A 15,613-nucleotide genomic window follows, 5' to 3' on the forward strand; every position below is an offset into this window, starting at 1 on the left:
GTAAATAGAACTTTTGCTTATCTTGGGTATGGTGGGTCTACAATAAAAGTTGTATCTTCTATTCTCTTTTGGTGGTTCCTTTGTTTTGGAACTTGAAAAATTTACAAACGTAGGCATGCAGGACTGGAGATAAATTGGAGCTTAAATAAAAGCAGTCTGGAATTTTCACAAGGGATACTCTCCAGTTGGATGTTTAAATGTTTTGGAATTAATTAAAAGTAAGAAACTAAATACAGGTTTAATAAAAGGGAAATGAAATCAAGAAAAATATTTCTCTTTCGGCAACATAAAAAGGGAAATCTTATTAAGAGGAAAACAGATGGGCAAATTGTGATCAAATCTTAATCACAAATGAGTGTGTGGAGGATAAGAAAACGATTGGAGAAAAATGTCTGATTTGTAAACTTGATTTGGAGAAAGCATATAATTTGGTGGACTGGTCTTTCTATTACAAATGACGAGGAATTGTGGGTTTGGGAAAAATGGTACAAGTGGAATTTTTGGAAGCATTAGGACATGCCATTATTCAATATCATTTTTTTTATTAGTAATCAATAAGTTACTTCATTCAATATGAAGAAAATATAACAGTGCAGTTTCAATACAAGGAAAAGCCCAACATATCAAGAGTTACAACTTCTATCCCAAATCTGCCCCAAAAAGTTGAACCCTATACACCCCTTGTTTTTCCATAAGTATCAGCCATCCCATTTACTGTTCTCTCGACCCACTTGAAGCTTGCTTCAAGATCCTTCGCTAAGCTTTTGATTTCTCTGAGATGTTTGAACATCCACACACCTGGACTGCTATCATCATCCAAGAAATTACTAACTCTGAATCACCCTCTATCTCCATATTCTTAGAACGCCTGCTGTTTTGTTCATTTCAGACCTTGATGTAAAGCTGTTATTTCTGCTCTTGCAGAGTGCCCTATTCCAATTGGCCCTGAGGATATAGTTACCACTTTCCCTGCATCATCCCTAAACACTCCAAATCTTGACAGCCATGGATTTCCTTGATGGTTCATTGTCCCTTTGCGAAAAGGATATGGTCCTTCTTTAAGTTCTTTAAAGTTGTGGGATGGGCTCCATTGGATCCTGCTGGAATATTTGGTGATTGACCGAGAGTTGCAGTAAGTACTAAAGCAAAAATACTATGGAGTTGTATCCCATTTGTTGCTTGTTGAGAGGTTTAGAGCAAGAGAAACAGGAGGATATTTGAATATTTGAAGATTGAATGAAAAGCTTAGAAGAAAGTCGGGGTGGTAATTTCTTCTGTAGCTGCTGGTTGGGTGCTTGTTCTCCCAGAATTTGAGGGCCTAAAGAAAGAAGATTTTGGCTTTAGCTTTTGGAATACTCTGAATGTTTAAAATATGGTTTAGCGTACTGGTTTTGTTTGGTTATGTATTTTGTTTTTTGTTGTTGTTCCAGTGGATGACTCCTGGTCACCTGCGTTAGATGTACCTTCTTTTTTTAGCAATAAAATTTTCTTTTTTATTCATCTTCAAAAGGAATGAAAAAATTGCATTAAAGAATGTAGAGAACACTGATGTGGGCCCCACTGCAGTGGTCCCCACTGTGTTCGTAGGGCAGCAGTGTAGTTATTTGTTTCAGTTATAGTAGTGTCAGTTTGTTAATTCAGTTGTTATTTATTTCAGTTTTTATTTACTTTATTTATTATGTAAGTACCAAGGGCAGATGTGTCCTTTCCATTATGTACTAAACATAACCTATAAATATTAAGAGAGTGGCGGCGGCAGATCAGTAATAATCTGTCCCTCGTTTCAACAACTTGTGTTCTCTTGTTTCTCTTCTATTCTCTCTCATTTCTCTCACTTTCTCTTCTATTTTGCAAACCTAAAACTTTTTAGGATTCAAGACTGATTACAGTCTTGATCTTCTACTTGGTATCAGAGCCTATCTAGGGCTTCTCATATGTGTCTAGTCCAGCCGATCACATGAGGACTAGCTAGGGCTGGAAGCTTTGAAGAAGTTTTTCAGTGGCTGAATCTTGGAGATTACCAAGAGAGGTTCGCAGCAGTTGAAGACTTGCCGTGGCTTGCAGAGAGTTGGTAATCAGGAAGAGGCAGCGAAGGTTAGGGTTCAGGTAACCCTAGAAGACAGTAAACCAAAGTACATAAGTAAGTTTTTTACTGAGTTTCAGAGATTGCAATCAGTCGAGATAGGTTGGACCTATCTAGAAAGAGGGGCCGAACTGTGTTCAAGTTTGTTTCTAGGGTTTAACTATTGGGTCGAACCCCCCTCTTCAAAGGTGATTAGTTTTTAGGGTTTCATATTGCCCTATGACAAGTCCCACCTGTGCAGACTGCTTGGAGAGTGCAGCTGAGCACTTACTTCAGACCTACAGTTGAAACCCTTTTTTTGCTCTCACAACGGTGGGCCCCACAGTAGTGATTTCAAAAAATAGCATCTCAGATTGATAGATTGCCTGGTACTATGCATGCCGATTGATTTCAGATCAGATTTGAGTTGATTTCTTGCATATACTGTGATAGGCGATTGATTTCAGATCAGATTTGGGTTGGTTTCAAATCGGATCAGATCAGATTTCAGATCAGATCAGATTTGTGTTGGTTTCGGATTAGATTTCAGACTTACTTGTTTGACTCTGTTTTCTGGTATAATTGCTCTAACAGTTTGTAGCTACTGAATCTTGATCAAAGATGGAGTTTAAGGGTCAGGGAGAAAGTAGTTTTGGAAACCACAATTATGGTAGTGTATTTGAAACTGGATTTCATATTACAACTATGAGATTTGATGGGTCAAGTTATTTGGAGTGGGCACAATCAGCCATGATGGCTATTGGAGGAAGGGGAAAACTGGGTTACCTCTTGGGAGATGTGAAAGAACCTTCCAAGGAGGACCCAACATACACCAAGTGGGTTCAAGAGAACTATTTAGTTATGGCATGGCTGTGTAATTCTATGCAGCCACATATCAGCCGCAATTACTTGTGGGCAAAGACAGCCAAAGAGATATGGGATGTTGTGAAAGAAACCTATTCCCAACCCCTTAATGTTGCCAGAGCCTATGAACTGAAATGTGAGGTGAACAACCTTAAATAAGGAGAGAAGCCAGTTTCTGTCTACTTCTCTACCTTGAAATCCTTGTGGCATGAGATTGACCATCTAGAGACCCTTGAGTGGGAGAGTCCCAAAGATGCACAGACTCACAGAAAGCAAGTCGAGACGAATAGGGTATTTGAGTTTCTGGCTGGTTTGAATTCAGAATATGACATTGTGCGACAACAGATATTGACAAGAGATAGTGTGACCCTTTCTCAAGCATACTCCCTGGTGCATAGTGAAGAGACCAGGAGGAAAGTCATGATGCAGCTTCAACCCTCTTTCCCAGCCTTAATAGCTATTAAACCCAAGCCAGGGGGTTACTCAGAAAGGGACCAGAAGAAGGAAGATAAACGGGATCTGGTATGTGAACATTGCAAGAAACCCAAGCACACAAAAGATACTTGTTGGAAGCTACACCCTCACTAGGTTCCAGCAAAACTAAGAAATAAGAAGGGTAATGCTCATATGGCAGTGAACACTGATTCAACATCCTCATCAAGCACATCCCTGGAGACTTTAGCTGCTGTTTGGGCTACCCTCATATAGTTGGAAAAGGAAGTTGGGAGTTCAGCTCAGCCATCTCGGTCACCATCAGCTCCTGCCACATCTGCATTTGCACATTTAGGTACTCGAGCCTCAGCTTACCATGCTTCAGCTCCAGGTAATACTGATCAATGCTGGGCAATAGATTGAGGTGCATCTGACCATATGACTAGCTTGCCATCTTTGTTTACTTCTTATCACTTGTCCTCTAGCCGATATAGAGTATCCATTGTTGATGGCTCTCTTGTTCCCATTTCGGCAAGGGGGACATCAAGCTATCGGATACTATCTCTTTATCTTCTGTCTTGCATGTTCCTAAGCTTGATATTAACCTGCTTTCAGTTAGTAGTATTACCAAACACATGAACTGTTCAATAACCTTTTTCCCTGACCAATGTGTTTTTCAGGATTTGGAGACGAGGATGGTGATTGGGACTGGCCGTGAGACGAACGGGATCTATCTGCTTGGAGAGAGTTTTCGTCGGGAGGAGTCAATGGATAAGAAGTCTTTTGTTTCCTAGTCTGTGAGTTCGGTTATGCCAAAGCATAACCGATTAGGTCATTTGTCTTTTAAGTCTTTGAAGAGTCTGTTTCCTGCTTTATTTGAGTCTGTTGAGTTATCAAAGTTGAGGTGTAAGAGTTGTGAGCTTGCCAACCATTGTAGAACCTCTTATTCTTTAAGTAATAAAAGGAGTAATTCCTCTTTTGATATTGTGCATACTGATGTTTGGGGGCCATATCATATCTCTTCTATGGGTGGGTACAAATATTTTCTACTGTTTGTTGATGACCATACCCGGTTTCTTGGGTCTATCTTATGCGTTCTCGGGATGAGGTCCCTGCTCTGACCCAAAACTTCCATATGATGGTTTTCAATCAGTTTGGGACCAAAATCAAAGTCCTTAGATCTAATAATGCAAAGGAATACTTTGCTCAGCCATTGACCTCCTACCTTCTTAGCCATGGAGTTATTCACCAGAGCATTTGCCCTTATATACCACAGCAGAACGGCGTTCCCGAAAGGAAAAATAGGCATATCTTGGAGGTGGCTAGAAGCATTATGTTTACCTCCAATGTACCTATTCGCTTTTGGGGTGATGCTATCCTCACAGCAGTTTATCTCATTAATCGAGTTCCTTCCTGGGTCCTTGATATGAGAACCCCCTTTTCCCTTCTATACCCAGACGAGGAGTTGTTCATTGTTCCCCTTAAAACCTTTGGTTGTACCTGTTTCGTTCAGCTCTCGGGCCCCATCATTCCAAGTTTGAACCTAAGGCCTCCAAATTCATTTTCCTTGGTTATGCACAAACTCAAAAGGGTTATTGCTGCTATGATCCAGTTTCAGGGAAACGGTTTGTCTCCATGGATGTCACCTTCTTTGAGGAGACACCCTATTATCCTAGGGTTTCTCCTCAGGGGGAGAGCAGTGAGATTGGGGCTGTTTTGAGTTTCTTTCCTCAGGGGGAGAGCAGTGAGAGTGGAAGTGGGGCTGGTAGAAGTGGGGCTGTTCCTTTACCTATTCCACTGGGTAATGAAGGTTGTAGTGGTGAGGGTGGTCAGAGGGAGCCGGAGTTGAGAGTCTATCACAGGCGATGCAGGCAGGTTGATCCTAGTCTTCGGCAGTTCCGGCCAGCTCCAGTTCCTTCTATGCCTCTAGATCCAGAGCCTACTGAGATATCTCTCACTGTTGCCACTTCCCCTCCTGTGGATGACCTTGATCTCCCTATTGCCATTCGCAAAGGGAAACGACATTGCACCACTTCTACAGCTCACAGCATTTCACAGTTCTTATCCTATGGCCGTCTATCACCATCTTACCGGTCCTATCTCACTTCCATTGCCGATGTCCCTATTCCAAGAACAGTGCAAGATGTCTTATCAGTTCCAGAATGGAAAGATCCAATGCAAGTCGAAATGAATGCCCTGTTGAAATATAATACTTGGGCACTGGTTGACCCACCAAAAGGAAACAAACCGGTGGGATGTAGATGGGTGTTCACTATGAAGCATAATGCTGATGGATCTATTGAAAGGTACAAAGCCTGGCTGGTTGCAAAGGGGTTCACTCAGACTTATGGTATAGACTACTTGGAGACCTTTGCCCCAGTAGCCAAGATGACCACCATTCGAGTTTTGTTATCCGTTGCAGCAAATCATTCTTGCCAAGCCCTCATTATATTTATACTTCACTCAAAGGATGATATATTACAAGGATGCCCTTAGTAGGGCGGCTACTAATGTAGCTGAACAGTCACAACTTAAAAACATAAACTAATGGGCCTAAAGCCCAACAACTTCCTAACCAAATAGCTTAAAATAAGAATAAAAAACAACTAGGCCCAACTCAACACTCCCCCTCAAGTTGGGAGTAAAGGTCACACATTCCCAACTTGTGTAGATCATGCTCCAACTTGTTCTTTGCAACACCTTTTGTGAGAACATCCGCGAGCTGTAGATCAGAAGCAATGTATGGAAGACAAACTTCTCCAGAAGTTACTCTTTCTCTGATAAAATGTCTATCCACTTCAATGTGCTTAGTTCGGTCATGTTGGACTGGGTTATGGGCAATGTTAATTGTTGCCTGGTTATCACAGTTTAACATTATAGGTTCTTCTGCTTGTACACCAATTTCTTTAATAGGGAACGGATCTAGAGAAGTTATGAAACTCCTTGTGCCATGGCCCTGTATTCAGCTTCAGCACTTGATTTTGCCACCACTTTTTGTTTCTTACTCTTCCACGAGACAAGGTTACCTCCAACAAGGGTGCACACTCCTGAAGTTGATCTCCTGTCATCAAGGCATCTTGCCCAATCTGCATCTATATAAGCCTCTAGTTTCAACTGTCCATGATCAGTAAACAATATGCCTTTGCCCGGGTGTCCCTTCAGATAAGCAAGAATCCTGTCAACTGCCTCCCAATTCTAGACTCGTGAGCATGTATGTATTGACTTACCACACTTACTGCATAGGAAATGTTTGGTCTTGTCATACACAAGTATAGCAGCTGACCCACAAGTCTCTGATATCTCCCAATGTCCTTTACTAGTTCACCTTTTGATGCATTGATTCTATGGTTCTGATCAATAGGGGTACTGATTGCCTTCGTTCCAAGCTTCCCTGTCTCTTGAAGAAGATCCAAGACATACTTCCTTTGAGAGATAAAAATTCCATGTTTTGATCTTGCAACTTCAATGCCTAAGAAGTATCTCAGTTCTCCAAGATCCTTGATTTCAAATTCTTTATGTGGATTCCTTTTCAGACAATCAATCTCACTTAGGTCATTCCCCATGACAACAATATCATCCACATAAACAATTAGGACTGACACCAAAGATCCCCTTCTCTTCACAAACAAGGTATGATCGGATTGAGTCTAAGTGTATCCAAAAGCAATCAAGGCCTTTCTGAATCTGTCAAACCATGCTCTGGGAGATTGTTTCAAGCCATAAAGTGACTTCTTAAGCCTGCATACCTTTCCCTTTTCAGTATCACTGTAAAAGCCAGCAGGAAGATCCATATACACTTCCTCTTGCAGATCCCCATTTAGGAAAGCATTTTTCACATCAATTTGAAACAAGGGCCAAGAGTATGAGGCAACAAGAGAAAGAAGTATTCAAACAGAGGTCATCTTTGCAACCGGTGTAAAGGTCTCTAAGTAATCAACACCATAGGTTTGTGTGTACCCTTTTGCAACAAGTCTTGCCTTGTACCTTTCTATACTTCCATCTGCCTTATATTTTACCATGTAAACCCATCTGCATCCAACTGTTTCCTTGCCTTCTGGTAGATCCACAATGTCCCATGTCTGATTCTTAATCAAAGTTGCCATCTTTTCCTACATAGCTGTCTTCCACTCAGGTTTGGAGAGAGCCTCACTAACACCCTTGGGTATAGACACTGAGTCAAGAGAGGAAAGAAAAACACAGTAGGAAGGAGAAAGTCCACTGTAAGATAAGTACTGTGAAATACAATGAGTAGTACACTCTTCCCTTTTCTGAGAGCAATAGGAAGATCAAGGTTATCTGTAACAGGGTTACTAGAATCAATAGGAACTGAAACAGTAGCGGGACCAAGAGGAATACTTGAATCCATGTCAGCCGAATCTGGAGTCTCCAAGGAATCGATAGGAAGTGATGTGAGTTCTGCTGTAGTGGAATCAACCTCCTTGTGAAGTCTCTGACGTAAGTAATGCTGAGAAGCAGGACGCAAAGGAGGTGGTAAGTTAGGTGACACAGGATGGTCAGGCACAGGAGTAGACACAAGATGGTCATGCACAAGAGTAGACACAGGATGGTCAAGCACAGGAGTAGACACAAGATGGTCATGCACACGAGTAGACACAGGATGGTCAAGAACAGGAGTAGACACAGGGACTAGAACTGGAAGAGGAATAGACTGTTGACTCAATTCCCCAAAACACCCCTTGAGAAGGATTCTTTGAAAAGAAGTATGTGGATACAAAAAAGGTGACATCCATGGTAACATACTGGCTCCCAGAGACTGGATCATAATAGTAGTACCCTTTCTGATTTTTTGCATATCCAAGGAAGACAGACTTTGCCTTGGGATCAAGCTTTGAGCGGTGAGAACCAAGGACATGTGCAAAGCAGACACACCCAAACACCCTGAGAGGAATATGAAACATCTCCCCTTCAGGAAAAAGGAGACTGAATGGTGTGTTGAATCCATGTATACGAGAGGGCGCCCTATTAATCAGATATACTGCAGTGAGAACTGCGTCACTCCAAAACCAAACTGGAACTGTAGATGTGCTCATCGTGCTTCTTGCAATCTCAACAATGTGTTTGTTCTTCCTTTCTGCAACACCATTCTGTTGTGAACTGTAGGGACAACTACTCTAATGGACAACACCATATTCTAATAGATATGAAGCAAGGTGCTTTTCAAAATATTCCATGGCATTGTCTGATATGCACACATTTATTCTTGTCCCAAATTGTTGAAAGAATGGTAGGATCCATCTAATGGACCCCAAGAAAGGTGCGGAATGGGGGGGGGGCGAATTTCAAAAAAATTTCCTACCTTCTTCCAACTGGGAATCATATTCCCTAAATTTAGAATACATTATTCAAGGATCCTACTTGAACCATAAACAAACCAGATCTGAACCAAAAGGAAACAGGAAGGATTATACCTGATCTGAAGAAATAATATCTCCCAAAGTTGGTGTTCACGCCCAAAGAAGTAACCAAGATCTGCTCCTGTTGAAGATGACACAGCTGTGGATGGAACGGAACTAGCAGGGTGCGTCCTACACACTGGATTCTTCACAAGAACCCTCTGGAAACCTTGAACACCGAATCCTAGTGTCTTTCTTGCAAGACTATTGTCAAGAACTGCTTTCTTGACTTCCTGTTGCTGCAAAGATCCAATCTTCCAACAGGTAGTGGCGGCGGCTGAAGGAGAAGTCTAGGGATGAAGAGGGCAGAATTGTCTCTTTTCTCTGGAGTCTGTGAGAGATCAAGTCTCAGATTGCAGGATGTGTTTCTTGCTTACTCAAACCCCATAGTTCGAAATCTGATATTTCTGCTAGGGTTTTCTCCTCTTTCTTCTTGATTAAGAAACCTCCCAATATTTTGGGAGTTATCCCAATCCAAATCAGTATTTGGATAGAGGTTAATCTTAATCCTATATGCAGATTAAGTTAGTTAACTCTTGATCTTATCAGGAGGTTACTAGATTCAAATCTAATTTGAATTTGGTCTCTTAGAGTGGATAAGGTCAAAGACCCAATCCTTTTACTAACACTAATCTCAGATTCGCCCTATGAACTGGTGATCATATCAGCCCAGTTCGAAATGGGCTTTTGGCCCATTAAGTGTTCAGTGTTTAACTAGTTTCCAACCTGCTGCCCAGTTGGGCTTCTTTGTATGGCGTGGGACCCAAGCATTGATCTACACACCAGCCACATGGGTTCGGCCCAGCCTTTATTACAAGGCCCAGCCGAATTCACTGAAAGACTCAGTGACCCCCTTGAGCCCATCACATGGACCCTATGGGCCCAACACTTACCTTAAGTGGTCCCTGGGCCAAGCCATCTTATAAAAACCCAGGGACTGTGGGCAGGTGCAAGATTAGCCCATCAGGTATTATCCTAAATGGTCTTACACTTAACCTCTCAGCCCTTAATGATCAAGCACTGCCCGACAAGAGAAGAATTGAAATCAACTGCCGGTAGTTTGGTTTCCATCAGAGAGAGTGCATTACCGATCATTACCATTGTCCGACAAAGGGGCTGAACCTATCACTATGACCACTCACTCAGATGAATTCTCAGACTGCCCCAACATGTCCAGGTTTTGACCCCCACTAAGGATCTCACTGATTGACACATCAAAGGCAGCCCGATCCGACACCTAGTGATGTGTCATAATCGAGTCTAGGGGTCAGGTGTAACTTTCCAGTTTTACCCATCTATCTCCAAGGTCTAGGGCAATACTGGAAATCTGGTCCGGTTCAAGGGTTCAAGCAATCTCATACTGCATGTGCCTTGGGTCTTACCCTGATGGCCGAAACAAGCCATCCCAACACTTGGTGGCACATCAGTATCAGCCTTGGCAGGATAAATCTCCCCAGACTTATCCAATGGCTGTGAACATTTAAAACTAACACAAGTTTCTATAAGTGTCCAGTTTTAGGGTCTTACACAGAATTATACCAAACAACATGAATCAAACATGCACTTTAATTTATTTCCACTAAATAACAAAAGTACATCAAATCCGATTGAAGCTAAGGGAATACAAGACTGTCTAACAATTGTGTTAGCACCATCTGATGAAATTGCCTCACCAAGGATGGTACTTCATCGCGGGATCTCATCAGGTAAACCCAAGAGTATCGTGAGAAATCATCCACAAATAAGAGAAAATATCGATAGCCTCCCATAGAAGGAACATGGTAAGGTCCCCACACATCCGAATGAATAACATCAAAAGAAGAACACCTTTTATTACTAGGTTTAAATGAATGTCTACAATGCTTTCCAAGTTGACAACCTTCACACTTCAGACTTGACAAACTAACCGACTCAAAAACTTTTGGAAACAAAAGACTCAAAGAAGAAAAAGGTAAATGGCCCAAACGATTATGCCAAAGCATAATTTGACCCACAGACCCTTACTCACTATCCCTGCTGACATGATGACTCTGATGATGAGGAAGAACATCCAGGTGGTAGATCCCATTCACTTCATGACCACTCCCAATCGTCCTCTTTGAATCCAGATCCTGCAAAATACAATGAGCAGGAGAAAAAATTACTGAGCAGTTCAGGTTCTTAATCAAACTACTAACAAATAACAAATTAGTGCTCAATCTAGGAACATGAAGAACTGAGGGTAGAGAAATAGAATCACTAATCTTGACAGGTCCCTTCCCAGCAATAGGAACATGGGATCCATCAGTTGTGGAGACCCTATCTCTGCCAGAACAGAGCTGGTAAGAAGAAAAAATAGTAGAGCTATGGGTCATGTGCTCTGAGGCTCCAGAATCTATAACCCAAGGAGGTCCCTCCTTACCTGAAGTAGAAACATAATTTGTAGTGACGTGTGAACTACTTGTGTGAGCAAAGGCTGTAGAGTGGACTCCACCAGTGCCACCTGTACCTTGTTGTCCGCTTGCTGCTGAACTGGAACTGGCTGTATCCCGCTTGTTCAAAAGTTGCCCATACCTCTCAAGTTCGGCCCTTATTCCAGCAGTTGCAACGGACTCCAGAGCAGTTGTAGTAGGAGGGGTCGGAATGTCACCAGTAACTGCCATATGTGCATTTCCCTTCTTATTTTTCAGTCTAGTCGGCACAAGATGTGGGTAAAGCTTCCAACAAGTATCTCTTTTGTGTTTACACTTCTTATAGTAGTCACAAATCAAATCTCTTTTATCTTCCTTCTTGATTTCACTACCACCCCGATCTCCACTTTGTTTAGGTTTCACAGTACTCACCATGGCAGACTGATTAGAAACAGGATTTTTCATCATCACATCTCTCCTGCTCTCCTCCCCTGACACAAAGGCATATGCTTGGGAGAGGGTAACACTGTCCTTGGAAAGAAGAAGCTGTCTTGCAATATCATACTCAGGATTAAGGCTAGCAAGAAATTCAAACACCCTATACTTCTCTAGATGTTTCTGATAGGTAGATTGCATCCTTAGTGGTTTCCCAAGAAAATGTCTCTAAATGGTCAATCTCCTGCCACATGGTTTTAAGGGCTGAAAAATAGGCTACAACAGGTCTATCTCCCTGCCTTGTAGAAATAATCTAATTTCTCAACTGATAAGCCCTAGCAACATTCTCCCTCTGTGAATAGGTTTCTGCAACCTCATCCCATATTTCCTTAGTTGTATTTGCCCATAAAAAATTTTTACCTATATGGGGCAACATGGAATTACTCAACCAAGTCATCACCATATAATTGTCCTGTACCTACCGAGAGTTGCTAGTTTCGGGTTTCACTTCCTCACTAGTGATATACCCTAATTTCCCACAAGCACCAATGGCCCCCTTTGCAGATTGTGACCATTCTAAGTAATTTGCACCATCCAACCTAACTGAAGTAATGGTCTTAGTCCCGAAAAGGTCTCCATCACCTCCTCTCACTGGTCCCATTTCACTCTAGGGCTTATTTTGAACTCCGTGACCCTCCATGCTTCTCAAAAAATGTAAAGAAAATAACTGAAATATGTACCAAGATCAAACGAAACACTTCTGGAACCAACAACACATTTCTGGTGTCCTAGACTGTCTTCCCACAAAAGATTCCTTTTCTATAGGACGGGAGAAGAGAGAGAAGAGGTAGTTGCTCTCTCTAGAAGCCTCCAAATCAGGTAGGACTTGAACCGCCCCTTGCAGAAAACTCCAAGGAACCCTAAAAAATTAGGGCGTCACTTCCTTGGTCAAAATTGAATAGTCCAACAGAAACATGACTCTTCCCCTTTCTCCAGTTTTTCCTGATTTTGATGAGAAACCCTATACCAGCTATAGGGCACACAGTCCACCAAAAAATCCAAAAATTGGGTTTACCTAAGAGCTTCAATGAGCTTCTTAAATCACCATGCAGTCAGCCGATCTAGGGCTGCATGAGGAAACAACTCAAGGAACCTTCGGCCTGATCTGATACCAAGTAGAAATCACTGATTGTAGATTTAGTTGAATTTCTTGTGAAAGGAAAAGGGTACCCTTAAACTGGACACTTACGAGACTCGTGTTAGTTTAGAATCTTCACAGTCGTTGGATAGATCTAGGAAGATTTATCCTGCCAAGGCTGACACTGATGTGCCACCAAGTGGGTTGGGGTGGCTTGTCTCAACTGACAGGGTGAAACCTGAGGCACATGTAGTGTGGGTTTTCTTGAAACCCTGAACCAAACCAAATTCTAATATTGCCCTGGACCTTGGAGATAGATGGGCAAAACTAGAATGTTACACCTGATCCCTAAACTCGATTATGGTACTGCATTAGGTGTTGAATTGGGCTGTCTTTGATATGCCAATCAGTGAGATCCTTAGAGGGGATCAAAACCTGGGTATGTTGGGGCAGTTCGAGAATTCACCTGAGTGGGTGATCATAGTGACAGGATCAGTCCCTTTGTCAGACAAAGTGAATGATCGGGGAATGCACTCTCTCTGATGGAAACCTAATCTGCTGGCAGTTGATTTCAAATTGTTGAGATTTGTTTTGCAAAATATATTTATATAGAGATATACATATATATTACCGTTTTCACAAAATGTTTGCAAAAAAGGTTTTAATTCCCAGGATCCATGTGAGTAGAGAGTGCAACACTGTACCTTGCGGCCGAGGGAGAGGTCATTTCTTGTCGGGCAGTGTATGATCATTAAGGGCTGAAAGGTTAAGTGTAAGACTTTTTAGGGATAATAAATTTGATGGGCTAAACTCACATCTTCCCATAGTCCTTGGGCCTTCATAAAATGGCTGGACCCAAGGACCATTTATTATAAATGTTGGGCCCATTAAGAGCCCATACTGATGGACTCAGGGGTTCACTATATTCAGTAGTGAATTCGGCCAGGCCTTGTAAAAGAGGCTAGGCTGAACCCATGTGGCTTATGTGGAGATCAATGATAAGGTCCCATGCCATACAAAGAGAGCCAAGCTAGCCAACATTTAAAGAGAAAGTGAGCTATGTGACTAAATGGGCTTAAAGCCCATTTTGAATAGGGCTTAAGTGAGTTAATTAAAAAGGGGCGAATTTTGGTTCATAATCTGATTAGGTTTATTTAAAGGATAAGATAAGTCTTATCCATTTAAGGTTCCAGATCCAAATATCAGATTTGAATCAAGAAACTCTTTTCTAATTAGACTAGGAAGCGGATCCAAAGAAGGCTATAAATAGGGGGCAAATTCACCAGTTTCAGACACTCGGAAATTTGCAGCATTCTCCTCCAGTTCTTGTCGCCCCTACCCAGTTCGATCTCCTCTTTTGGATCTGATCAAGAATAGTTATTGATATTGTTTCTTGCTAGAAGAAATAATCTAAAGTCGTGCTCACCAACCCCTTGCCTGATTCTTGTTGAAGAATTAGGGTTCTTGCTGAAGAACCACCCCGTTGATCTAGCCTCACCATAAGCTGTGTCATCTTCAATGGAGGCGGGTTTTGGTCATCTCTTTGGGCGCGAACACCTACGTTGGGAATTACTGTTATTCCATATCAGGTATTCCTCTCCCTAATCTTGGTTTTAGATTTGGTCCGGTTTGTTTCAAGAACGAACCTTGAAAAATGCAATTTTTCTAAATCAGGGAATAGGATTCCCGGGTGGGAGAAAGAAATTTTTGAAATTTCACCCAGCCACCTTGCATGGTCCGGCCATCCATATGATGGATCTCCCATTCCTTTAGTTTCACCATTTGCCTAGCAAAAGATGCATATATAAGGGGAAAGGCGTTTTATTTGGCCTTATTCTTTGAAGCACGTTAGAGCTATTTATCTCAAAAAGAAAAACTTCCCAACACAAGGCTTGAACTTTTGGAGGAATAGGCTTACTCCATATCTCTTTCACTGGGAAAGTTCCTCCCCACGAGTCTGAGAGAACTAGGGAGTCAAAGAAAGAAGCACAAGAGAACAAACTAGACGAAGAAGGTTTCCAAATTCTATTGTTATCCACCCTTGAATCCAAGAATGCTGACCCTAAATTATTTAGCATTTCAATTACAAGATCACATTCTCTTTCTCTCAAGCCCCTTCTAAAACCAAAACCCTAGTTTAACCCTGAAGAGGAAAGAGTCTAGAAGCAAGTAATGGGCTTCTTTTGAAGACTAGAAAGGGAATTGGAAAGATCATTTTAGACGTTGGAGAGTTGGAAGCGATGAAGTTGTGACAGTGAGGATCCCCAACAATCAAGAATTTTAAGATTACTAATGAGGCTTTTAGAAAGGATGTGAAAGCTAGGAATAAATTTTGAAAAAAATTATGTAGCTGGGGTTAACATTGAGGACAGAGAGGTAGACACTGTCGCAAGGATCCTTGGGTGTGGGATAAGTTTATGGCCTATGTGGTACTTGGGGCTTCCCTTGGGGAGCAAAATAAAATAAAAAAGATGACTTGCAACCCAGCTCGTTCTTGGCTCATCTGACAAAATCTTGTTACTGGTATGTTCATGCAAACCTTGTATTGTCACAAAATAAAGATAGGAGAGCACATAAAAATAAAGAAGCAGGAAACGCCCCTTCTGCTAAGCGAAGAGAGAGAAAAAGGTGTGAGATACACTTTGGAATACAAAAGCCAGCATTTCATATTCTTCTTCAGAAGGCAAAACATATCCAAAAAATGAAGCTGATATGGCATTTTTCTCGGAGAAAAGAAAAATGGAAAAAAATTTGAAAAAACCACAAAAAAAGACAAGAGCAATCATGGACTGCTATTGGGTTGGCAGGAGGCATTTTGGGAATCTAAATGTAACAAAGAGATGTTAATATATCTGAGTTTTTGAAGAAAAATTTAAAA

The 15,613-nt window shown here is 41.6% G+C and overlaps 1 protein-coding gene across 3 annotated transcripts in view; it reads left to right on the forward strand.

Moving 5' to 3' along the window:
* ISPD (Nucleotide-diphospho-sugar transferases superfamily protein) overlaps window positions 1-15,613 on the forward strand; it is a 127,533-nt gene that overhangs the window by 61,560 nt on the left and 50,360 nt on the right. The window lies entirely within an intron of this gene.

The sequence above is a fragment of the Nelumbo lutea genome, chromosome 5 (genome assembly GCF_056320005.1).
Source record: "Nelumbo lutea isolate HS-2025 chromosome 5, American lotus-T2T, whole genome shotgun sequence".
Classification (NCBI taxonomy): Eukaryota; Viridiplantae; Streptophyta; class Magnoliopsida; order Proteales; family Nelumbonaceae; genus Nelumbo; species Nelumbo lutea.